At 41.6% G+C, this 26052-nt stretch overlaps 1 protein-coding gene across 1 annotated transcript in view; it reads left to right on the top strand.

The window, feature by feature from the left end:
- The window catches only part of CNTNAP2 (contactin associated protein 2), a 7772136-nt gene that overhangs the window by 3290194 nt on the left and 4455890 nt on the right, over positions 1 to 26052 (top strand). The window lies entirely within an intron of this gene.

Raw genomic sequence — 26052 nt, 5'->3', positions numbered from 1 at the left:
ATGGCTAGTCACCATGAGCAGATTTTATATACAGCATGGCTAGTCACCATGAGCAGATTTTGCGTACGGCATGGCTAGTCACCATCAGCAGATTTTGTATGCAGCATGACCAGTCACCATGAGCAGATTTTATATACGGCATGGCTAGTCACCATGAGCAGATTTTGTATACTGGTATGGCTAGTCACCATGGGCAGATTTTATATACGGCATGGCTAGTCACCATGAGCAGATTTTTATATACGGCATGGTTAGTCACCATGACCAGATTTTATATACGGCATGACTAGTCACCATGAGCAGATTTTGTATACGTCATGGCTAGTCACCATGAGCAGATTTTGTATATGGCATGGCTAGTCACCATGAGCAGATTTTATATACGGCATGGCTAGTCACCATGAGCAGATTTTGTATACGGCATGGCTAGTCACCATGAGCAGATTTTGTATATCGGCATGGCTAGTCACCATGAGCAGATTTTGTATATCGGCATGGCTAGTCACCATGAGCAGATTTTATATACGGCATGGTTAGTCACCATGAGCAGATTTTGTATATGGCATGGCTAGTCACCATGAGCAGATTTTGTATACGGTATGGCTAGTCACCATGAGCAGATTGTATATATGGCATGGCTAGTCACCATGAGCAAATTTTATATACTACATGGCTAGTCACCATGAGCAGATTTTGTATATGGCATGGCTAGTCACCATGAGCAGATTTTGTATACGGCATGGCTAGTCACCATGAGCAGATTGTATATATGGCATGGCTAGTCACCATGAGCAAATTTTATATACTACATGGCTAGTCACCATGAGCAGATTTTGTATATGGCATGGCTAGTCACCATGAGCAGATTTTATATACGGCATGGTTAGTCATCATGAGCAGATTTTGTATACTGGCATGGCTAGTCACCATGAGCAGATTTTGTATACGGCATGGCTAGTCACCATGAGCAGATTTTATATACAGCATGGTTAGTCACCATGACCAGAATTTATATACGGCATGGCTAGTCACCATGAGCAGATTTCGTATACATCATTGCTAGTGACCATGAGCAGATTTTGTATATGGCATGGCTAGTCACCATGAGCAGATTTTATATACAGCATGGCTAGTCACCATGAGCAGATTTTGTATACGGCATGGCTAGTCACTGTGAGCAGATTTTATATACGGCATGGCTAGTCACCATGAGCAGATTTTGTATATCGGCATGGCTAGTCACCATGAGCAGATTTTATATACGGCATGGCTAGTCACCATGAGCAGATTTTATATATGGCATGGCTAGTCACCATGAGCAGATTTCATATATGGCATGGCTAGTCACCATGAACAGATTTTGTATATGGCATGGCTAGTCACCATGAGCAGATTTTATATATGGCATATGTAGCCACAATGAGCAGATTTTGTATACGGCATGGGTAGTCACCATGAGCAGATTTTGTATATGGCATGGCTAGTCACCATGAGCAGATTTTATATACGGCATGGCTAGTCACCATGAGCAGATTTTGTATACCGGCATGGCTTGTCACCATGAGCAGATTTTGTATACGGCATGGCTAGTCACCATGAGCAGATTGTAATATATGGCATGACTAGTCACCATGAGCAAATTTATATACTACATAGCTAGTCACCATGAGCAGATTTTGTATACGGCATGGCAATTCACCATGAGCAGATTTTGTATATGGCATGGCTAGTCACCATGAGCAGATTTTATATACAGCATGGCTAGTCATCATGAGCAGAGTTTGTATACGGCATACCTAGTCACCATGAGCAGATTTTATATATGGCACGGCTAGTCACCATGAGCAGATTTTGTATACTGGCATAGCTAGTCAACATGAGCAGATTTTATATATGGCATGGCTTGTCACCATTAGCAGATTTTGTATATGGCATGGCATAGTCACCATGAGCAGATTTTATATACAGCATGGCTAGTCACCATGAGCAGATTTGTTTATACGCATGGCTAGTCACAATGAGCAGATTTTTGTATACCGGCATAGCTAGTCACCATGAGCCAATTTTGTATACCAGCATAGCTAGTCACCATGAGCAGATTTTGTATACCGGCATGGCTAATATGCCTAATGCTGTATTAGGGCTCCAGGCCAGAGATAAATTCTCACCATAATGCTTTTACCGATTCCTTCTGTGCACTAAGAGTCCTAACCCTTAGATTCTGTGTATTTAGAAACACTTCAGCCAGATTAAGCCCTCTTTGTAGTTCTGAGCTTTCCCTCATATAAACAGTCAGGATTTTTCCATTTGGAAGTATTGCCTGATGTCACAATCACAGACAGCTATACTATCAACCTGTTTTGTAAGATTGTTAGGGAGCCTAAGTTCAAGTGACTGTTAACCCAAATATGAAGTTGGCCAAGGGTAACATCTAGATCTAAAATTTATTTTTTCCAGCCTAACAGCATTTGCCATAATGGAAGGACAAGTGCTCAGTCCCACATTTTATGATATGCACTATAGTGATATGAACTTCACACCAGACAATCCAGTTTACAATTGCCCTTTCTAAACTCCCCACCTTGAGAGATCCAGTAGCCATGATAAATCAAATACTCTACCTTTTCATACCTATAAGGGATGTATTTTTGACTGTTGACTTCCTCCTAAAAAATTTCATATAAGACATATTGTACTGGCTGCCTTGGTTATTGAGGTAAGAGAATATCCAGGAGAGTGTCAACTGCTTAAGTTGTGAATTCAGCAGCAGGTAAAGGTGAGAGGCTCTAGATCTACCTGTGGGAACCTGCCTCCTGTCTCCATTTAATAAATATTTATTTAGGGAGAGCCAGATATTTCTACATGCTCAGAGAAAGGTGACCTATAAATCATGTAACTAAGCTGTACAAATTGCCAACATGCCATGTGTGGGAGATTCCATGGAGAACTTATTTGCTGGTTATTATGGCAGATAAGTTGCAAACCCAGTCTATACCCACAGCATTCCACTCAACACTGGAGAAAACCTCCCCTTCTCTGATAAAGTGAGGGTACCCTATAGGAGAATAAATGAGCCCAATATGCCAGATGAACTTACAACTTTAGGAAGTGCATTCAGTGTCAGGTGATTGTAGTATAACATATAGCAACACTTCAGGTGTTTTGGTAAAGCTTTTAGAGTACCAACTAAGCCCACAAAAGATATTGAATTCAGAATGTGTCCCTCTAAGATAGCCCATATTGGCAGAGTGTCATGATTAATAGATAATAGATCGGTTAACTGAATGCCTGTCATGTAACTTCCCCAGTCATGGATGCCTAATTATAAATATTGTAAAGAGGTGATCCTAGCTGCTCTGACTACTGTTAAGCATTTGTGATGCCAGTGGACTGGCCCAGTAATCAAGGAGCCTCAATCCTCATCACTAGCACCAGTGGGGGGCATGTACATTGGGAAGGATAACAAATACACACACAGTAAAGTACAATTTCCCTTAAGAGCACACAGAGATCACAGTCAGTCTGGGGCTGGTTTCTCTCTTTCTCTCCAGATCCCCAGTCAGACTCCCCACTGGCACAACTATAGAGTGAAGTCCTTAGCCAGGGTTCCAAACCAAGTCCTCACAGCAGTCCCCCTGTCCAACCAGTGCTATATGTCCCTGCCCAAGTAGCTGACACACACACACACACACACACACACACACACACACACGCACACACACACACACACACACACACACACACACACACACACACACACACACACACACACACAATTTGAGATATGATTTATATACAACCACACAGACACTCCTGGGGAAGGCTGGCACAGGTTCACTAGCTGTGCCCCGTCTGTCCAGGCTATAAGGTAGTAATCCACTGCCACCAGAACCCCTATTTATTAGCTACCAATAAGGTCCTCCCCAAAGGGTGCCCAATTTTATTGTGCAGTATTACTATCCAATTAGTAAGTGTGACCAGAACTTTTAAGGCTTATTGAGGTGGCTTTGTACAGTATCACTATATACATGCAATGTACGCTAGAGCCTAAATTATCTCTACACAAAACAGTCACAGTTGAAAGGTTTAAAAATATTTAATAATAAATAATAAAAACACAAGAGAAATGTCCTTAATTCAACACAGTGCTAGTCAAGAGTTCAGAGATCACAGGAAAATGCTTAAGATAATACAGTAGAATAGTCTGACATAAATATAGAAAACAGCTAGACTAAACTTACTATTTTCTATCTATTTCTAAGAGAAATACTAAAGTCTATGATCCTACTTACATACAGAGCAAACAAGTGCTGGTGATGTTGTCAGATCTGAAGACAAATGCAAAATGTTCCAATTCTCTCTCTCTGAGACAGTCTTAAATTGATAATACATCAGTGCTGACTCATTTTAGATTACATAATTCTTGACACTTCTGATTTAATTTCTCAGGCTAACAGAAACTCAGAGTTTTAACAGTTCTTTGATCTTGTACCTGGCCAGGAAAACGCAGCAATAAAAGGCATTATACATGTGAAATCTAGCAATTAACTCTGGTCTCAAAACAATAGAAGGAATCCCTTAGTCCAGACATTGTGTCTACGAGCTTTGAGATCAAACAGCCATAAAATGCTTTACTTTATCAGCTTTCTTCCAGCAGAGTGCACTGTGGTTACATTTTTGAAGTTCAATATTTAACACAGTTTTCTTCATATTTGTGAAACAGCCTGTGGATTTTATTAATATTTACAATGACAGAATTATCTACAAAATTCTATCTAGCTGGGCTGGCACCCTTTCAGTTTTTTTAACACCCCCCCCCCGATAACTCAAGCTAGTTTTTCAAGTGTCCCTTGAGAAACGTTGCTTGAGAGGGTTAGCTCTATCTGAGTATACCTTACCCCATTCCCTGTCTTGAGACCCCATCTGCGTTGGTGTTGCTAACCCCACTGTGGTGCTGCACTGACATATATGCTTGCAACCCTAGGCTCCTTCTTAGCAGCTTGGAATTTTGCTGGCTGGCTCGGTGTAACCATGTTAGGGGATTGTGATCTGTAACTACAGTGAATTTTCTTCCATACAGATAAGGCTGAAGTTTTTGCAGTGCCCACACTATGGCAAGACATTCCTTTTCTACAGCTGCATACTATTCCTTCCTGTGTTAGAGCCTACAACTGAGATAAACTACTGGACGCTCTTCTTCCTCTGAAGAAATCTGGCTAATTACAGCCCCCACCCCATGGTTTGAAGCATCCACCTGCACAACAAATCCTTTCCTTTAATTTGGACTGGCTAACATGGGGGGGATCCCAAAGCTTATTTAAGCTTCTGGAATGCCTACTCAAATGTTGTTGTCCACACTAACTTATCTGGCCTGTTTTTCCTTGTCAAGTCTATGAGGGGAGCAGCTGTGGTACTATAACTGGGGATGAACTTTCTGTCTCTAAAAATGCCCTCACCTGCTTTTTGGTATCAGGTGCAGGCCATGCCTGAATGGCTTCCACTTTGGCAGGTTCTGACCTGATCTTACCACTCCCCACTCTATTTCCCAGGTAGGAGACATCTGCCATACCCATCTGACATTTGCTTGGCTTAATGGTCAACCCTGCCCTCTGTATTCTGCCCAGCACCTCCCTGACATGTTGAAAGTGCTCTTGCCAGGAATGGCTGAAGATGGCAAATGGCAATATCATCTAGGTAAGCAAGGGCAAACCCTCCTGCTCCTGCTAGGATATGATCTACCAGCCTCTGGGAAGTTGCTGCGACATTTTTCATCCCAAAGGGCATCTTTTTGAACTCATACAAGCCAAAAGGGATCCCAAAGCTGACCTCTCTCTAGCACTGGGAGTCAAGGGCACATGCCAGTAACCCTTGGTAAGATCAATGGTGGTAAGATACTTAGCCCCACCCAGCTGCTCTAGGGCCTCATCTGTCCTAAGCACAGGGTAAGCATCTGACTCTTTGTGTCTGTTTAATTTCATGTAGTCCACACAGAACCTGGTGCTGTCATCCTTCTTTACCATCACCACCACTGGGGAGGCCCAGGGATTGTTGAACTCTTGAATTATCCCTATTTCCAACATCTCATGTATTTCCTCCCTCAGAGTCTGTTTGACTCTCTCAAGCATCCTATAAGGGGCCTGCCTAATAGACCTTTCGGCTCCTGTATCCACCTGTTGCTGCACAGGTGGGTGCACCCTGGTTTCCCAATGAACATGTCCCCAAACTCCTGTAACACTACTCGGATTTCTTGAACCTGGGTAAGAGATAGCTGCTGGGACATTGCTACCCATTCCACTGAGGTGTCACTCTGAGCCTCACTGAGGAAGTCAGTCACCAGATCTCCTTCACACTCCTCCTGCAATCCACTACAAATACTCAGCACAAGGGCCTTCCTATCATTGTAAGGTTTCATCATGTTAACATGGTACAAATTGTGCTCCTGCCTAGCAGTTCTACCATGTAGTTAACATTGCTTACCTTGCTTACCACCTTGTAGGGTCCCTCCCAGGCTGCTTGCAGCTTGTTGTGTCTGACAGAAATGAGAGCCATTACCTGCTGCCCTACAGCATACTATCTAGCTCGAGAATCCCTGTCATACCAGACCTTTTTCTGCTGTTGGGCTTCTGCCAGGTTTTCAAGGGCCAAGCTCATGAGTTCCCCGAGCCTTGTCCTGAAGTTTAGGACATATGCCACAACAGACACCTTGTGAGATTCACACACCTTCCCACTCATCACAAATTAAATCTAGAGGCCCCCCCTCACTCTGTGTCCATACAGCAACTCAACGGGTGAAAAACCTGTGGATTCCTGGGGAACCTCTCTGTAAGCAAACAGATGGGGAAAATATTTGTCCTACTCCCTCTTAAACTGGTCTGCAAATGCCTGTAGCATGGACTTGATTGTAGAGTTTAACCTCTCAACAGGACCATTAGTCTGGGGATGCTATTGGGTGGTCTTCAGGTGATTCACCCCACAGTGCTTCCACAGACAAGCCAGCAGGTCTGACATGAAATTGGCGCATCTGTCAGTCAATATTTCTATTGGGAAACCTACCCTGCTGAAAATCTCTAACAAAGTATTTGCCACCTTTTCTGCCTCAATGGAGGACAAAGCCACTGCCTTAAGGTATCTTGTAGCATAATCTACTACTACTAGGATATACTTTTTCCCTGTGGAACTTGGGGTACTCAGAGGCCCCGCAATATCCATACCTACCCTCTGAAATGGCTCCTCAATCACAGGCAAAGGCATCAAAGGAGCTCTCACCTTGTCTCCTGCCTTGCCTACCTTTTGGCACTGCTCACAGTTCCTGCAGTACCCTGTTACATCTCTAGAAATTCCAGGCCAATAGAAGTTCTGCATAATATGTCTCTTTGTATGTTTTATGCCCATATGACCGGCTAAGGGAATATCATGGGCTATGGCTAAAAATATGGCTATGGCTATGGCTAGAAAAGCCAGATGGTAGGCTCTAGGCACTACCAACTGCTTTATTCTCTCACCTTCTAGCCCTCCCTCATACAGTAACCCCTATACAGAAACCCTTTGTCCCAGTATACAGATTCCCCCTTCACTTGAGAATCAGGTGCCTCCATAGCTACCTGCCTGAGGTCTTGTAATGTAGGGTCTGAGAGCTGAGCCTATCTCAATTCTCTCTTTGTAACCCTTTCCAGCTCCCCTTCCACAAAATGTCTGGTATCCTCTGACAGTGGTGCCTCACTGTCAGCCTGGGTACTGCTACTCACCTCTGCCTTTGCAGTCACTCCGTTCAAGGGAACATCAGTACCCACAAGCAGCAGTGTGACTGAAGGTAGCACCCTCCCTGATGTAACCACCTCACCATTCCTGGCTGCAAGTATGCCATTTGTCTGTGTCTCCCCCAGGCTATCAGACCCACATACTTGTCTCGAAGCCTGACTGCATGTAGCAGCATAAGCACATGGTACTGCTTCATCAAAATCCATCTCTATCAGGACATCTTCAGGATGGTAGTTTGGTATGCCTGCTGTCACAAGACAACCTTCTATTGGCATTTTATCTTTCCCATTTACTGGGTCCCTCATCTTTTGTTCCCCACCTTGCCTCCGTAGACATCTATATGCCACATGGCCCCACTGGTTGCATTCAAAACATTTATCACTCAGTCCTGGACATGTACCTGGACTATTGGCTTCCCCTGCTACTGGCAGATTCTATTGGGGAAGTCTGGGCTGCCCACAATGGGTTCCCTTAGACCCATGAACAGTACTGTCTGTCCCTTTCCTGTGCAAGGATGCCCTCCTTGCTAGGTATAGATCTCCCTTCTTCCCAATTCATCTGAAGTAGCACATTGTCTATCAGCTAACCAGATCCTCATGTCCTTAGGCAAAGTGCCAAGGGCTTTTTCCCTCACCAAAAGGTCTGCCAGCCCTTCAAAGTGGTGACCTGATATCCATTCTCTCACTTATGAAAATAAGTGCTCAGTTCATAGGTTCATAGGTTCATAGGTTTATACTAGGCTATCTGCCCTAAGGCATTTATAAGCCTAGCCCAAATTTTTGTGGCTTACGCCACCCCTTATATGAAAAAATACTGTGCCCATTAGTTTGTTGTGCCTCTGTCCAGCAGTGACACAGAGATGATTCCCAGGGTAAACCTATGATCTCCCATCCACAGGTCAAGATTTCTCTTGAACAGAGCCAGCGAGGTGCTCTGCCTCACATGGACTGGGATTTTATTCCACAGCATAGGGAGTCTCTGCGTGATAAATCTATCCCTCCAGCATGTCCTATTTATGTCCATGCTAAGGTTTAAGTTGCTTGCTCTAGTGGTTTTGGTGGATTTGGATTTTTGAGGTGGAGCATGTCCATTAATTCCGGGTTGGACATGGCCTTGTATGTCAGGCACATGTTACCTCTGAGCAGACGGTATGCGACTGAATAGAGCTGGAGTTTCTTCAATCTGGCAGCATATGACAGATTTTGGAGTCCTTTTATCCTATTGGTGAGGAACTTTTGGGGTCTCTCCAATTGCTGCAGATGTCGGGTGAGATACATCCCGAATGGGGCATTGTACTCGATCATTGGTCTGATAAGTGAAGAGTACAGGGGAACAATGACCTCACTAGATCTGGATGTGAATCCCTTCATGATCAGGTGGGCAATGTAGAAGGTCTTTCTAACCACTTTAGCAACATGAGTGTCAAAAGAAAGGCCACTGTCAACCTGGGTCCCCAGGTCCCTGATAACCTCTTCTGTGCTTAGTGGATTGCCACCTATATGGTAGCTTGGGGTTAACTTGTTTTTCCCGAAGGGTATGACTATACATTTTTTGGCGTTTAACTTCAGGCCATGGCTCTGGCACCAGCTATCTGTTTCCATGAGTCCCTTCTGAAGGATATCCGTGTCTGATGCACTTTCCACTATGGCGCCCAGTTTGCAGTCGTCTGCAAACTTTGTCATCCAAAGTCCTCCCATGTTGGCCTGTACTTCTGAGAAGTAGATGCCGAACAATAGGGAGCCAAGGACCGAGCCCTGTGGGATACCACTTGTGACCGGCTTGGAGTCTGACATAGCGCCAGCAACTCTAACCCTGTGGGTTCTGTCCTTAAGCCAGTTTGCAACCCATCTTGTGACATATGGGTTTACATTTAAGCTGGTAAGTTTTTCTACAATACCGAGTGGGGTATTGTGTCGAAAGCCTTTGCAAGGTCAAGGTAGGCTGTATGGACTGCCTTTCCCTCATCAATGGCCTTGGTGACTGTTTCGAAGAAGTCGACCAAGTTCAAAAGGCATGATCTTCCCTTGACGAAGCCAAACTGGGTCGGATCCAATGTCTGCAAGTCCCCTATATCTTTGTTTATGAGCTCCATTATGATCCTCTCCATAGCTTTGCAGACTAGACTTGTTAAGCTTATGGGGCGGTAATTACCAGGGTCCATAGAGGCACCGCCTTTGTGGAGTGGGACCACAGTTGCCGTACGCCACTCCTTGGGCATGTATCCTGTGGTAAGGCTGAGATTAAACAGCTGCCTTATGTGCGGGTTTAATTCCTCATTTAGCTCATGTAGCACACAGCTGGGGACACCATCCGGTCCCATTGATGCTGTGTTTTTAGCTTTAGAGAGAGCAGCTTTCACCTGCGCATTTGAGATGTCTGGGAGGCTACACTCCGCTGGGATAGTTATCTCTCCTTTAGGGGAGGGGGGTGAAGTTTGCACTGAACCTGTCTGCCAGTATGTTGGCAATGTCTGTGGGTTCAGTGATTTTTGTATCATTTTGGACTAATTCTGAGCATATCTGGGAGTTTCCACCCAGGTTCCTAACATAGCTGAAAAAGGCCTTATGATTGTCCTTTGAATCCATGGCAATTTTTCTCTCAAAACTGGCCTTAGTTGATTTTATGAGTGCTCTTATTTTTTTACTAATAATGATCAGGGGTGACTTCCCTTTTATGGATTTTGTTCTATCATGTAATAGCTTTCTCCTCTTATTGTAAAGTTTGTTAATGGCTGGGGTCCACCAGACTGGACGTTTGCCCTTTGTGGAAAGAGTCTTGGTTTTATTTGGGATTGCCTGATCCATGCAGTCCTGGAGGTGTTCATAGAAGGCATTTGTAAGGGCTTCCGCAGCTTGGGTTGTGGTTTCCACTGGTTCAGGGGCCTTGAAGGATACCACACCAGTCTTGAGTAGTGTGAAGTTTGCTTTACAGAAGTTCTTCACTGTCTTCAGCAACATATTCACACACACTTTCATCTGCCTTGCATCTATGCTCATGAAACTTTTTACTATAAGCTTTAGGTGTTAGCTTAAAAATTCTAACAAACAATTCTTAACACCACTATAATCAAAAAATTAACGATCAGATAATTTACACTGCACAGTTACAGCATTACCATGGAGTCGGGGGGTCAGGAACCATACCCAAACCCTTTGGTCAACATTATACTGTTTACATACCTTCTCAAACATATGAATGTAACTATCACAATTATCCCCCTCTGTAAACTGCGGAAGAAAGTTACTGATATTTTGTGCTTCTGGGGTCCAGTTACTCCCTTCCCTATTACCTCCATGACTCTGACGAAGAGTCAGCATCTCTTCTTCTTGCCGCCTTTGCCTCTCCTTCTCCTCAGCTTCCAGGAGTAGCAGTTTCTCATTCTCCCCAGCCTGTAGACATATCAGTCTATCTGCTGCTTCTGTTTCCAAATGCCTGGTCTCCAACTCAAATCTCTTTAGCTCCAGATGGATTTTTAAGTCGTCTGCAGAAAGGTTGAGTTGTCCATTCTCTTGAGTGTTGTACATTTCCATGGCCAGTCAGATCGTCCTCCTGATTGCTGTTTTCTGATGCAGCTGTGACCAAAGCTGGAATCATGTCTGCCTTAGTCAGGTTTCCATGCACCAGACCCTTAGCCTGGCACATCTCAGCCAACTGTCTTCTTGTCAGCTTGCCATACTCCTCTGCAGACATGCTTGCCTGCTCTTGCTGACTAACTAAGCTAACAAAAGAAATACAACAATTGTGATCTGAACTCTGAATGTTCGCTCCATGTCTGATTTAGAGTACAAAAACACCTTCAGTGATCACTGTACATAAGCTACAGGAATTCACTATCCACACCACTACAAGCCAATTGCCAACCAATTAATATGTGGTGTGGATATCCCACCACTGGGAAGGATAACAAATACACACACAGTAAAGTATACTTTCCCTTAAGAGCACACAGAGATCACAGTCAGTCTGGGACTGGTTTTTCCCTTTCTTTCCAGATCCCCAGTAAAACACCCCTTTGGCACAGCTATAGATTGGACTCCTTATCCAGGGTTCCAAGCCAAGTCCTTCCAACACTCCCTCTGTCCAATCAGTGCATTGTTTCCCTGCCCAAGTAGCTCACACACACACACACACACACACACACACACACACACACACACACACACACACACACACTTTGAGATATGATTTATGTACACCCACACAGACAATCCTGGTGAAGGCTAGCACAGGTTCACTAGCTGTGCCCCTTCTATCGAGACTATAAGGTAGTAATCCACTGCCACCAGAACCATCATTTATCAGCTACCAATAAGGCCCTTCCAAAAGGGTGTCCAATTTTACTGTGCAATATTATTATCTAATTAGTAAGTGTGACCAGAACTTTTAAGGCTTATTGGAGTGGCTTTGTACAGTATCACTATATGCATGCAATGTACTCTAGAGCCTAAATTATCTCTACACAAAACAGCTACAGTCGAAAGGTTTAAAAATATTTAATAATAAATAATAAAAACAAAAGACAAATCTCCTCAATTCAACACAGTGCTAGTCAAGAGTTCAGAGATCACAAGAAAATGCTTGAAATAATACTGTAGAATAGTCTGACAGAAATATAGAAAACAGCTAGACTAAACTTACTATGTTCTATCTATTTTTAAGAGAAGGACTAAAGTCTAAGATCCTACTTACATACAGAGCAAACAAGTGCTGGTGATGTTGTCAGTTCTGAAGACAAATGCAAAATGCTCCAATTCTCTTTCTCTCTGAGAACGTCTTAAATTGACAATGCACCACTGCTGACTCATTTTTTGATTACATCATTACTGACACTTCTGATTTATTTTCCCAGGCTAACAGAAACTCTTATTTGATCTTGCACCTGACCAGGAAATCACAGCAATAAAATACATTATACATGTAAAATCTAGCAATTAACTCTGGTCTCAAAACAATATAAGGAATTCCTTAGTCCAGACATTCTGTCTCTGAGGTTTGAATTCAAACAGTCATAAAATGCTTTACTTTATCAGCTTTCTTCCAGCAGAGTGCACTGTGGTTACATTTTTGAAGTTCAAAATTTAACAGAGTTTTCTTTACATTTGTGAAATAGCCTGTGGATTTTATTAATATTTACAATCTTCTTCTTCTTATTTTGTCTTTTCCCGGTTAGGGGTCGCCACAGCGGATCACATGTCCACTCGTGATTGGCAGTGGTGTTTTACAGTGTTCAGTTGCCAGCCCGGCGCCCAACCTTCCACAGAAGGCACACACACACACAAGCACTCACACCTAGGGCCAATTTTTAGAGTGTCCAATCCACCTACTGCATGTCTTTGGGATGTGGGAAGAAACTGGAGCACCAGGAGGAAACCCACGCGACCACAGGGAGGACATGCAGACTCCGCACAGAAGGCACCCCAGCCGAGGATTGAACTGGAGAACCTCTTGCTGTGAGGTGACAATGCTAACCACTGCACTACCACGGCTGCCCTTTTATTAATATTTACAATAACATAGAATTATCTACAAAATTCTGTCTAGCTGGGCTGGCAGCCTTTCAGATTTTCATAGCATTTACTAATATTTACAGTAACATAGAATTATCTACAAACTTCTGTCTAGCTGGGCTGGCAGCCTTTCAGTTTTTCATTGCATTTACTATTCCAAACAAAGAATCCTAGTAACTTCCAATTCTCCTAACCCTAGGATGTGCAGATGGTGTAGGAAAATATCTAATGACATAAAATATCAAAGGGAAAACAAGCATATTAAGTGCTGCTATTTGCACCATCAAGGAAAAATGTAGATTTCTCCATGAATGAACACAAATGAAGACTTCATTACAAATATTTTGTAAATTCAATTGCAACATCTCCTAAATGTCAGGAAAAAGTGTAATCCCTAAATGTTTAGGACTTTTGATTCTCCACTTGGTGGGTAAGGCATGCCCAGAAAATCCTATTGAATTGACTAGGAATAGTTCATTGTCACTTGTAACCCAGAAATAATTCCAAATATAAGGGCCCATAAGAGCCCTAGTTTCTGTATCAGAAATATTCCACCCTGACATTGAAAGAGTCTTATTTAGCATCTTGTTTAGAGGCTCTATGGCTAATAGAAGTAGAACGGGCATGGGGACAACCTTGGAGTGGGCTTTTGTGTGATGAGGGGATCTGAGATGATATCCTTTTGTTATCTCTGAAACATGAGGTCTCTCAGAGGTTCAGAGGGAAGTACTAGGCAAGCTGCCATTGTCAGTTTTCCTCACCGGTAAGAATCCAACCCAGTACCTTGTATTTGAGCCTGAACCTTAACAATTATCCCAACCGCTAAATAAAACGTTGACTATATTAGGGCCAATAAAGTAAGTTGAAAGTCTTTTCAAAGTCCAAAAAGTGCTGCAGATGGATCAGGAACATTTCTGAGTCCTTGAAAGTATAAAGGCAAAGTGCAAAAGTGATCAGTGTTTCTTCTCCCTTTACTAAAGCCAGTCTGCGTATTTAATATTAAAGGAGGTAAAATCCTTTCAAAACCTTTAGCTACTACTCTTGTGTACCTTATAGCATCCACAATAATGAGTGTAATGGGCCTGTACTTCCCTGTCTTAGACGTTTGTCTGTTAGGTTTGGAGAGAACACTGATTATAAAGGCTGAGAGGGGTGGTTAATTTTTTTTTTATGGTGAAAGGAGTTGAAAAGTCTCTTCAGCCCTGGCAACCGTTTTTCTATTGTAAAGTGCTATGCGATTCATATGCTTCTTCTCCTGAAAGAATTTGTAACCACATTCAAATCACCTGCCAAAATAACCTTCCTGGGGTCACCTCAAGTGTTTTTACCATGGCAAATAGTTCTAAGAAGAAGGCAGGGTCACTTTTATTGGGGCATAAACTAATCCTAACATCCATAAACCATTGAGGTGCAATGAATAACACCAAACCCATTTGCTGACCATATCTGTAATCTTCTGCTGAAGTTTCAAGTCTAATGAGACCATTACCCCCATTATCACCCAGGCTTGGCATTAGAGTTGAGAGTATGCAACAGAATAAAATTCTAAATAGAATGCTATACACTGTGGTGTCTTTTTGCAGCCTTGCATTCCTGTGCAAAAGATATATTGAACATCCTTTTCAATAAGAAATGTATAGAGGGTCATGAAACGCCTCTCACATTCACAGATAGTACATTTAATATTGTAAAAAAAAAAAAAACAACACAGCTATTTCTTTATATTATTAATTAGCTACTATTACTCTTCCTAAGTGCCAATAGGAAAATCAGTGAGAAGATGTTTTATTTTTAAAAATAATAAACAAAAAACATTTATAAAATGTCTGTCACTATACTAAATACTACTATCTTGGGTAGAGTGTTCACCAGCTAAAAATGATTATGTTTAAACACCAGTTGCCTCCAAAATAAAATTGCAGTTGCCATTCTGTCTACCATGGTTCACTGTATGATCTAAGTAACTCCTTTCATTTTATAGGATGCCTTTTTGGATTTGTTGACAAACATCTTTTCTAAACCTGATTTGGTGCCTAGGGTGTAGGCCTCGATTTGAGCACAGGCTTGAAAGTTAGCTTTCCATTCTCATCAGGGACAGTTGCCTGTTGAACCATATTATCAGAAAATGTTGTAGGGTTCTGGGTGGTACAAGCAATTCTTATACCATTTTTTCTGTTTTGAACTGGGATTTCATCATCCCCAGTGTATTGAAAAAGATCTGGACTCATTGAAGGCATTGTGGCTTTACTTCCAGAGTCCTGAGTGATTGCAGTATATTTACCTTGCCCAGTCATTACCTTAGACCTCTCTCTCTGGAGGAAGATCATCTGTTATTTTAAAGCCTACTACATTCATGCCCTGCTTGCTGGATTTATTGCATACTTCACCATTGATAAGATTTGCTTATAGGAAACACAACATTTACTCAGCCTACAGCAAATGTTTCAGATGATTTTTTCTACTTAAGGAATGTGGCAGGATAATGCAAAGTTGAATGTATCCCATTCCTATAACACAGCTGTCGCACTTCCACAAATGCTCATCTGGAATTTTAAGTCTACAGAGAGAAATACTGGAATAGAATGACCTTTTGTCCATATGGAAGGAAGGGTTTTCCTTCTTTGGCCAACTTCAATACTAACCATTTATCTTCCTCACTAAGAGACTTGAAAATAATCTGTCTTGGAGGGCCACCCCATTTAGAGGGAGAACTAAGAGACTAGTGTGGCCTTTCATTGGCCAGAAAATTAACTCCTTAAGACAGGTGCTTCTCCAAAAATCAAGTTAACTTTCCTTTTCTGTGCTCTCCTTCAGCTACACCAGTCTTAAATTATTGTGACAGCTGTTATCCACTAGGGAGACCACTTTGCAGCTCTTGATTATGTCACATAATGACAAAGGAGTGCTCTTGTAGGCTAGAGATCTGGAGATTAATCATCTATTCCAGGACAGCACACAAACACACACACACACACACACACACACACACACACACACACACACACACACACACACACACACACACACACACACACACACACACACACACACACACACACACACACACACGCACACACGCACACACACGCACACACACGCACACACACACACACACACACACACACACACACACAGGGTCTCTTTAAACTTCTTTATTCTCCTTTTTGCTAGCTGAAGTAACTTCAAGGATCTGGACTTCTGGCCCGGTTAATTGTCCAGCTTAGTCCCTTTTGGACATTCCATAAACAAGATTGTTCCATTCAGTAAGGTCTTCTCTGCCATTTCTTTCTCATTTTGAAAGACTGCTTTGTGGAATCAAAATAGCAGAAAAAATGTGTATTAAAAACTCAGTAAGACAGGCTTCACTCATGCAGCTTTGGACCCTATCTTAAGAGCTTTTTGGAATAGCTGTTCACACACCCCCAGGTATGATAGACTGACTGGGACTGACAATTCCATCTCCCACCTGGATGAATGCACTAGTGTAAGCCACTTGCCCACATCTTCCCTTTCCCAGCTGTTCTAGCACCAGCACCACTAGTTAGATTTAGGTCATCTGTGTCATAGTCAGGGCTTTAACACTATGCTCACAAGGCCAGGCACAGGGATTAGAAATTGCAAAACAAAACATCTTGATCAATTGTGGACTTAGAGTATGTTACATGACTCCTTAGAATTAAAAAAAACAGCAGTATGTTACATGACTCTTGTGTTTGAAGAACAATAAAGTCAACTTCATTTTTCTCTAAGGAGCCATATTTGTGGAGGTACTCCTATGGGAAACTGGTGAGCCTCTGCAGCCAGTGATCAAATCCTGGAAATCTGGAGAAAGGCTATGCCTGGATGCATCTTAAATAGCATGAAACATGATTTAGCCATACACGTAACAATGCTGTTCATTCTCAGCCCACATACATGTTTTGTACCAAGTGAATGGAACACAGCAGCAGTTATTCCCCTGCATAAGGTAGGACCTTACGCAGACCCAGGCAATTTCAGACTCATAAGTTTGGTGACCCTCATATGCAAAGCCATGGAAAGACGTATCATGGAATTAATCAGTCAGGACATATGGAACCTCCAAGCACTGGACCTGTCTCAGTTTGGATTCATCAAGGACAAGTCATGCTTCCTCAGCCTGGTGGATTTTTTTGAAAAGGTGAGCAAAGCAATGGATAAAGGTAAGATGGTATACACCACATACCTTGACCTGGCCAAAGCTTTTGACACAATTCCCTATTCAATTGTAATAGAAAAGCTAAATAGACTGCTAAAATATCCCTGTGTCATACTCTAGATCACCAACTGGCTCAGAGATAGACACAGATAATCAAAATAGGAGAAGTTACCTCCACAAAGAGACCAGTCACCAGTGGAGTCCCACAGGGTTCTGTTCTGGAACTTTTCCTGTTTGGAATTTACTTTTCTGAAGTAAAAGCTGATACCAAAGGGCACTGGCTGACTATGTTTGCAGATGACTGCAAGTAAGGAACAGTCATTGAATCCCCAGATGACCTAGCCATTCTGCAGGAACATTTTTCATAAATAAATTACTCATGCCAAAATCATGGACTGAAAGTAAATGCCAAATATGCATTATTGTATCCCTTTCATGTACCCCTGGGAACTGCCACATTGACAATATGCACACAAGACTTGACCCAGTTATTCAGGATTTGGGAATTTATGTGCATAATGACCTAACTTTTGACCAAGACATGTCTATTGTTGCAAGAATGTCCTTCTATATTTCAGAGTCTTGTCATTATAGTCATTATCCTACAGACTGCTAAGAGGTGAAGTGTGTCTGGCATAGAAGGTATCTTCTGACCCATACTGATGGATTTACTGCATGTCAGCTAGTCAAATGTCATCAGCAATACTTGGTCCAGTGCAACTCCAACAGAATAGTTTGGAGGGATAAGGTTATCTCACAGAGGATACCACTGCTGTGGAACACAGTACACATCCACATTAATCAAAGATCTATGGATGGGAAATAGAAAATGTACCTCAAGACTGCCCCCATACTACTAATGGACAGTGGCAGCTCCTAAATGTTTTTCCCATGCATGGTTCCCCACAAAATTTCTATGATATAATTACAGTTATTCTCATTAAGGGTAATATATAATAATCAACCATGAAATGGGTAAGGCCAAGCAATAAAGAAATGGGAGAAACAAAAAAGAGAAATTTGCTAGGCTTAAAATGGACTTCAAGGGCTGCTAGCCTAGTACTTACCTATGAATCTATGAAAAGCTGTCAGCTATAACATTCCAAACACCAGGTGCATATTTAGCAGAAAGTATAAGACTGTTTTGTCTCTAAAAATGCTCTTGTTAAATGTACACTGAAACCCAAATAAGGAACATTTCTAAGGATGTGATGTGTTTCCTGACCAACTTAGGCCAAGAAGATGGTCATCCAGATGAAAATCATTTGCCCCTGAAGTAAACGCCTATTCCTATACTAACTGCTGCCTCTGTGAATAGCTGGAGTCCAACAAAACCCAATCAGATTGCCATAATGTGACCACATTGAACTGACTCAGAAATGCTTTCTATAAATGCAAATCATATTTTACTCTTTTCCGGATTTGGATTGAATGATGGTTCTTTCACCTCCTTTTAAGAGATTAATTAAGGACCTTTTGAAGGTTCTACCTGGGATGATCGGTCTTCAGGCAAAGTTAAGTGAGCCCATGAGCAACATGATCTGACTGTGTCTGACCTCAGAACCTCAAATAAATTTATGAATATCTGGCTTCAAGCACTGTATCTTGGGCAGTCCATATGACTGCCTAACAATGTAATGCAGTGTGCTGGACCTGCCATCTTATTTGTAGGTGATCAGATAGATCAATGGAATTGCCCTGCCTACTCTGGCACCTTACTCATGTTCCTCAGTAATGAGGAAGTCATTGCGGTAATGAACTGTTTTTAGGGCCCTTTGCTACCAACACCAGTGTAAAGCTGTGCTACATGACTCAAAAATGGAACAAGTGATGGAACGTCCCACAGGCATGACCCTGTCAAAATATAGATGATCTTGGAAGGACAAGCCCGGCCTTGGCCAATCCTGTACTCAGGGCATTGGAGACAACAAAACTGAAATCCTAGTTCAAAAGTCAGTATTAAAGCCTGCCTCATCTATTGATTTTCCCATGTCCCCATGTACTGATTGCCTTGAACTGGATGTGGAGGGGGCAGCCACCAGCAGTATTAGAAGCTACCCCATCTGGAGACCCAAATACTTTCTCTAAAACTAAATCAAATGTCATTGAATCACCCACCTACAGAAATGTTCTCCTGGAAGGACTGACACAGACAAACAAGTGGTGCCAGAGCCATTGTCTAAAACTAAATGCCAAGAAATGCCTAATAGTGTCCTTCTGGAAGTCATTTACTCATGGTAACTATCGTATTGACAACACAGCCCTAAAAGCTGGCCCAGTAGTCAGGGACTTGGTGACTCACATAGACAGTAATCTAGACTTTGACCATCACGTGTCTGCAGCAGTGAGGAAATCATTCTACATTGTACAACATATAAACAAAAGTATGGCATCTAGATCAAAGGAAGTCATTGTTTCATGGCATTCATCAGACCTATCACTGAGTATAATGGCCTCTTTAGTGTCTACCTAACCAGGCATATCCAGCAGTTGGAATGAGGTCCCTCACTAAAAGAATACAGGGCACAAGTAAAATGTCCTCTGCAGACCACCTCAAGACCCTATCCCAGTATTCTGTCTCCTACAGGCAGTTGAGAGGAGATTTATGTCTGACCACACTCTGTTGGACCTCCTGCATGTATGCAAAACAAACAGCACCAGAATTACCCATTCTGAAGACTTAAACCTCGCCTCTGATATAAATAGGTCCAGCTGGAGAGACAGGTATGTATCCTAGACACTAACTCTTCTCTGGAACAGGCTCACCATCCATATGAAGCAGAGTTCCTTGCTAATCCAATTAAAAGTGTAACTTGGAAAATTTGATGGGGAGTAGGAAATTCATCCCTGGTTTGGCACCCATGTCTCTAATGGACACAGGTAGCCTGTAAATGGTTAATCACCCAGCCCCCTCTTGTAAATGTTTCACCTCTCAAGCCCTTACTTACACTTATCAAGGGTACCAGAACTTGTAAGAGATGTGGGATGCATGGCTAGGCTTAAAAAGCCATTGTGATTGTTAGCTTAGTAAACACATATGAACTTAAATTTCCCAACCCTGCTGGCATCCGAGAGTGATTTTAAAAATTCTTGTAGGTACTCTACTTGCACCTGATTTGCCATAACTTGTTCCTCTCTGTTCTCCTCACAATGGGGACCTTCATTGCCTGGTTCATCTAGAATGGATGCTGAGATGGCAGCCTCAGGATGAACTACTTCTGGCATGATTTCAGCACTCTTCTGGGGTCTACACCTGTTTTCCTTTGGTGAGACTTCAGCCAACTGGGAGGAATTTAATTTGGCTGCTAATCAACCTCTCCTTCATCCTGATGGCGCTTGACTACTTTCAGATTCTAACTCTTGAAGCAGGTCGCCAACCTCCAAAGTTATTCTGTTCCATTGAGATCTAGTGACTGCAGGGTTATGGAACCTGGAAAAGAACAGCACAGACTATCAGAGATATGTTCAGAATAACTTTACTCTGCAAAAAAACTATTATTAAAACGCATCCTCCAGTAATGCCCATGAGTCTTATAAGCAAAGGGGGAAGGGCTGTGAGGAACTTACTTTGTTACAGATAACTAAATAATGTGCATTAAGATGATAACCTATGAATTAACTTTGTAATGCGTGTCTGTGTGTGTGTGTGTGTGTGTGTGTGTGTGTGTGTGTGTGTGTGTGTGTGTGTGTGTGTGTGTGTGTGTGTATACTATATATATATATATATATATATATATATATATATATATATAGATCAAAAGGGCGGCCGATAAGACTTCATTAGATTTACGTAAATCTGAATGCCCAATTCAACATTAGGAAAGAACAAAAAAAATGTTGAAATGTACAACAGCGAATGTACTATAGCATTCACTGTTATGAATTTCAGCATTTTAATGCTGATCACACTATAGTGGGGAATCAGGAAATGTACCCTTTCTCTCACTGTAGTGCAATCTCAGAGTTTGTTTATATAAGTAGCGGGGGGTGTGTGTGGGAGTGCCTGCCCCCCTGCAAAAACATTATTTGCTCTGTGTAGTAGAGTAGTAAAACTTGCAGAAGTGTGGAGAATGTTTGAAATATGTCAAATTCAACATTCTCCACTTCTGCGATCAACATTTGTGTCAGTCATTTTTGTTTTTTTCACTCATTTGGTTCACTCAATCAACAAATTGCACAAGGAGCAATCAGACAAATGATAGTAAACCCACACACATACATACACACACACACACACACACACACACACACACACACACATATATATATATATATATATATATATATATATATATATATATTTATACACACACACACACACACACACACACACACACATATATATATATATATATATATATATATATATATATATATATATATATGGGTTCCATTCAAAATTTCAAAGCTCAGAACTTCGAATTTCATATGATCAAAGATCATATGTTTGAAGTTTCAAAACTTTGAAATCCTGAACGGAGATTGGCATACAGTGCAGACTGGGAGATTTCCCTTGTCCTCACTGTAGTGCGATCTCGGAGTTGGTATATTTAAGTTGCAGGGGGTTGGGGGGGTGCAGGGGGCTTGCCCCCCCTGCATACACATGTTTTAGTGTGCTGGGTGGTGTTTTGGGGGGGGGTTCACAATTTCGAAATTCTAAGATCTCGAGATTCTGAACTCAATATTCTGAAACTCGAGATTTTGGGATTTCAAAATTTTTCTATATATATATATATATATATATATATATATATATATATATATATATATATATATATATATATATATATATATATATATATATATATATCTACATATACACACACACACACACACACACACACACACACACACACATATACACACACACAAACAATACATATAGCTCTGTTTGGACTTATAGCCAAATCAAATATAAATTCAGCAATGGTGATGGTGGTGATGGGGTATGTAATAATTCCTGAAGGATGCATAAATGAACTGTCTGGATGGGTTTTAAGTAAGGAAAAATGTTAAGGAGCACCTTCTAAGACCTGCAAGGCTCTGTTTGACCCTGATTTAAATATTGACCTATACATTATATATAAATAAGTCCTTCTAAATATATGTAATACAAAGGATAACTCATGACCCCACTCAGGACCAGTACAAGTGAACAAAATGTGGAAGAGGAGGGGCACAGTACTGCAGTTTAATACCCCATACCCCATACATGTTCTGTAGTGCAGATAGGAAGATAACAATAAGGATTACTTTGAATTCCATCAGCATTCACGCAGACAAGAGAAAGTAACGCAGGGAAAACACACATCACTGTTTTCTTTATATATTTAGAAATTACTTTTTTTTACTGTGTGAAGAGAGATGACTTACCGAAATGGTCACTGGCAACTGGCTTGACCAACAATGGGTATCAGAAATTACTTCACAGGTCGAAAAAGGAACAAAGACAGGAACCTTAGTGTTTGCGGAAGCCAATGCTCACCACTTGATGCTGGAGGATAAGCAAGCTATCCCATCCTCAATGACATCAGTCTGGTCTCACTGACAATAGCGTTTGCTTAGAGCAAATAAAGACATCTGATCAGTAGGGACCAAGCACATGCATATGTATTACAATCATTTATTGCAGAAACCAATTCATAAATTCAGTAAACCAGTTGTTTTTGTGCATAATATTCAAATAGCAAGCTGCAAACTCTAAGTTTAATGCAAAATTAACTGTTTTCATTAATGCCAGCTTCTGTCCCCCTGTCTGTTCTCGCCAGCTCCTCCCAACAGTCAGCTGGCATACACAGTACCTCCTCAGCTCCACCAGGAATCCTGATTTTTCCTGCCCAGATTCTCCAATCCTTGAGGAATATAACAAGTGCCTTTGATTCAGGAAAGCAAAGGTGGAGGAAAGGGGAGAAAACATACTGCAAAGGCACTTGATCAGCAGCATAATCTACTTGCTGCTCCCCCCCCCCCCCAGTTTCCAAACCAAATGTACCTTGGGTACTCAAGTGTGTGAATTACTGGTTTATTTTGTCTACCAATACATTTATCTACAAAGTCTATCTCCATATTGTCTGTCTGTCTGTCTGTCTCCGGCACCCTTATATTACTTATTATTTATCTGTATTTGTTTTGCAGGGTAGAACACTGATCCAAGCTAGAGTTTGTGATTCAGAGTTGAGTCCGTGGAGTCTGAAGTGATGTTTCTGAGGAATAAAGTGATCTAAGGTGATACTAGGATATTTGAATTTTAGGCAAAAGCTATGAAGAGCTAAAAATCTAGATATTACAGTTGGGAAACCAGGTAGCCCAGCAGAAGGTGGGACCTTTGTCTTACAGGCAGCCACTTTGCTTTAGGTCAAGTCAGTGTAACGAGCCAGTAAATATACTTGCTGGTTAGTTGTAGCAATTAAAGAATATTTTTTTTGTTTGATGTGGCAAACCTTCATTTTCCAGTTAAAGTAAGTGGGAAATCTTTGTTTGCCAGAAGAGTAGCCTGTGAATTTTGCTCTGAAAGTCGAAATGCTGGTCAGGCCAAATGCCTTGATTACTAAAGTGGTTTGTACTGTTTAGTTTATCGTGTTTCTTACATAACATGTGTCATTTGGCTTAGTGAAAGCCTTTGATGGGGTCTAAACATCATAGTGTCTGTGTTGTGTGCCTGTGTGTGTGTGTGTGTGTGTGTGTGTGTGTGTGTGTGTGTGTGTGTGTGTGTGTGTGTGTGTGTGTGTGTGTGCATTTAGCTGTAGTTCAAATAATAAACTGTAAACATCTAAAACTAATTACAACAACCTTTTTTTTTTTTTTTTTTTTTTTTTTACAAAAGAACCTTTTTCCTTTTGAATTGTCAGATCTCTTCAATACTGAGGTCCTACAGTTAATGATACCATTATACCACTCATTACATTTAAATACATTTGTGGCATTAACATAGTCAGCTTAGGCAAATGCCTGTATTTTCAAAATGCTGTTTTTCGAACAGAGAATTATTAAATTTGGTCCTAGTTACTATGTAGTGCTTTTTATGCTTTATCTTTCAACTTATTTCTTTGCAATCTCATGGACTACACATTCAAAGCAGTAAACTTATCAGCAGGAAAAGAAGGGATCCCGACTCAGTCAAATTAATGTGTATCTGCTTTTTATACATCCACAGATAGTCCTTGGTCTTTAAAAATAATTGTTCTTCTCCCATTTTCAGTGTTTATGATCAAATACACTAGGTATAATAACTGCGTATTCCTCCAGTTTTTGCTCATGTCTTAATTTTCCATTATTGAATTGTTATTTCATACCTCTATTTTTTGTACACAGTCTGCCTTGCACAGGAATGTGTAAGCTACTAACTTAGTTTCTCTTATGTCCTTTTATTTTGTAATGTCTATACTGATTTTTTTCTCGATGCTAAAATCTGCTGAGGCAATCCAAGTATCCTCTTTTCAAATGGCTGTGTTACTCTGTGGGTTTACTGCTTTCAGCACTGTAGTCTCCAATATCAACCATAATCTACAGTAATAATATCACCCTAATACTGGCTGTGTTACTTCACTATAGTAAACATTGTTAATAAATAATGTACAATGATAATATATATGATCGTAGGAAGTTACTAGGCTATTGGCCCTGAGGCCCTTATAAGCCTAGCCAAGAGTTTAGCTCATGCATAGACAAATCAGCACCCAATGCCCCTGTCCAGCAGGGACACGGGTGGAATCCCAGGGATGTATTTTCTATTTCCCATCCAGTTATCCAGATTGTGCTTAAAAAGTGGTAAAGAGGTACTCTGCTTGACGTGGAGAGGGAGTCTATTCCACAGATGGGGAGTCTCTGGGACACAAATTTGTCCCACCAGCAAGTCCTATTGATGTCACAGACCAGGTCTAGGTTGCGCATGTGGGTTACTTGAGTGGAGCTTGACTTGCAGATATGCAGCAGTCCTATCAAGGCGGGGCCCGAGATCGCCTTGTATTCCAGACAGAGGTCACATCTGAGGAGTCTGTATGAAACAGAGTAAAGGCTTAGGGCTTTTAGCCTATCTGTGTTTGGTAGATTTTTGAGGCCCTGGATTTTCCTGGTGAGGAACATCTGTGGTCTCTCCAGGTGCTGCATGTGCTTTGCGAGTTTCATGCTGAATGGGGTGTTGTACTCAATAATGGGCATTATAAGGGAAGAATACAGGGATGTTATGACCTCCTTATCTCTGGATGAGATACCCTTACTTATGAGATGGGCCATGTAGAAAACTTTCTGTACAATGGAAGCAACATGGTGGTCAAGTCAGGCTGCTATCAATCTAGATGCCCAAATCCCTCACGACTGACTGAGTGCTTAGAACGTTATTTATGTGATAATTTGTGGGGACATCTCTCTCCCCAAAGGGAATAATTATGCATTTTTTGTATTCAGCTTGAGGCCATGTTTCTGGCACCAGTCAGTTGTTTGGTTGAGACCCTCTTGAAGGATGTCCACGTCACTAGGGGAATTGATGACAGCTCCCAACTTGCAGTCATCTGCAAACATGGTCAGCCATAGCCCACTGGTTTTGGCCTATACCTCAGAAAAGTATATCCCAAATAACAGAGGCCCCAAGACCGAACCCTGGGGTATGCCACT

Source organism: Protopterus annectens, chromosome 3.part0 (assembly GCF_019279795.1).
Source record: "Protopterus annectens isolate FY-2018-M chromosome 3.part0, PAN1.0, whole genome shotgun sequence".
In the NCBI taxonomy this organism is placed as follows: Eukaryota; Metazoa; Chordata; order Ceratodontiformes; family Protopteridae; genus Protopterus; species Protopterus annectens.
The sequence above is the reverse complement of the archived record's forward strand: the minus strand, read 5'-3'. Positions and strand labels throughout refer to the sequence as shown.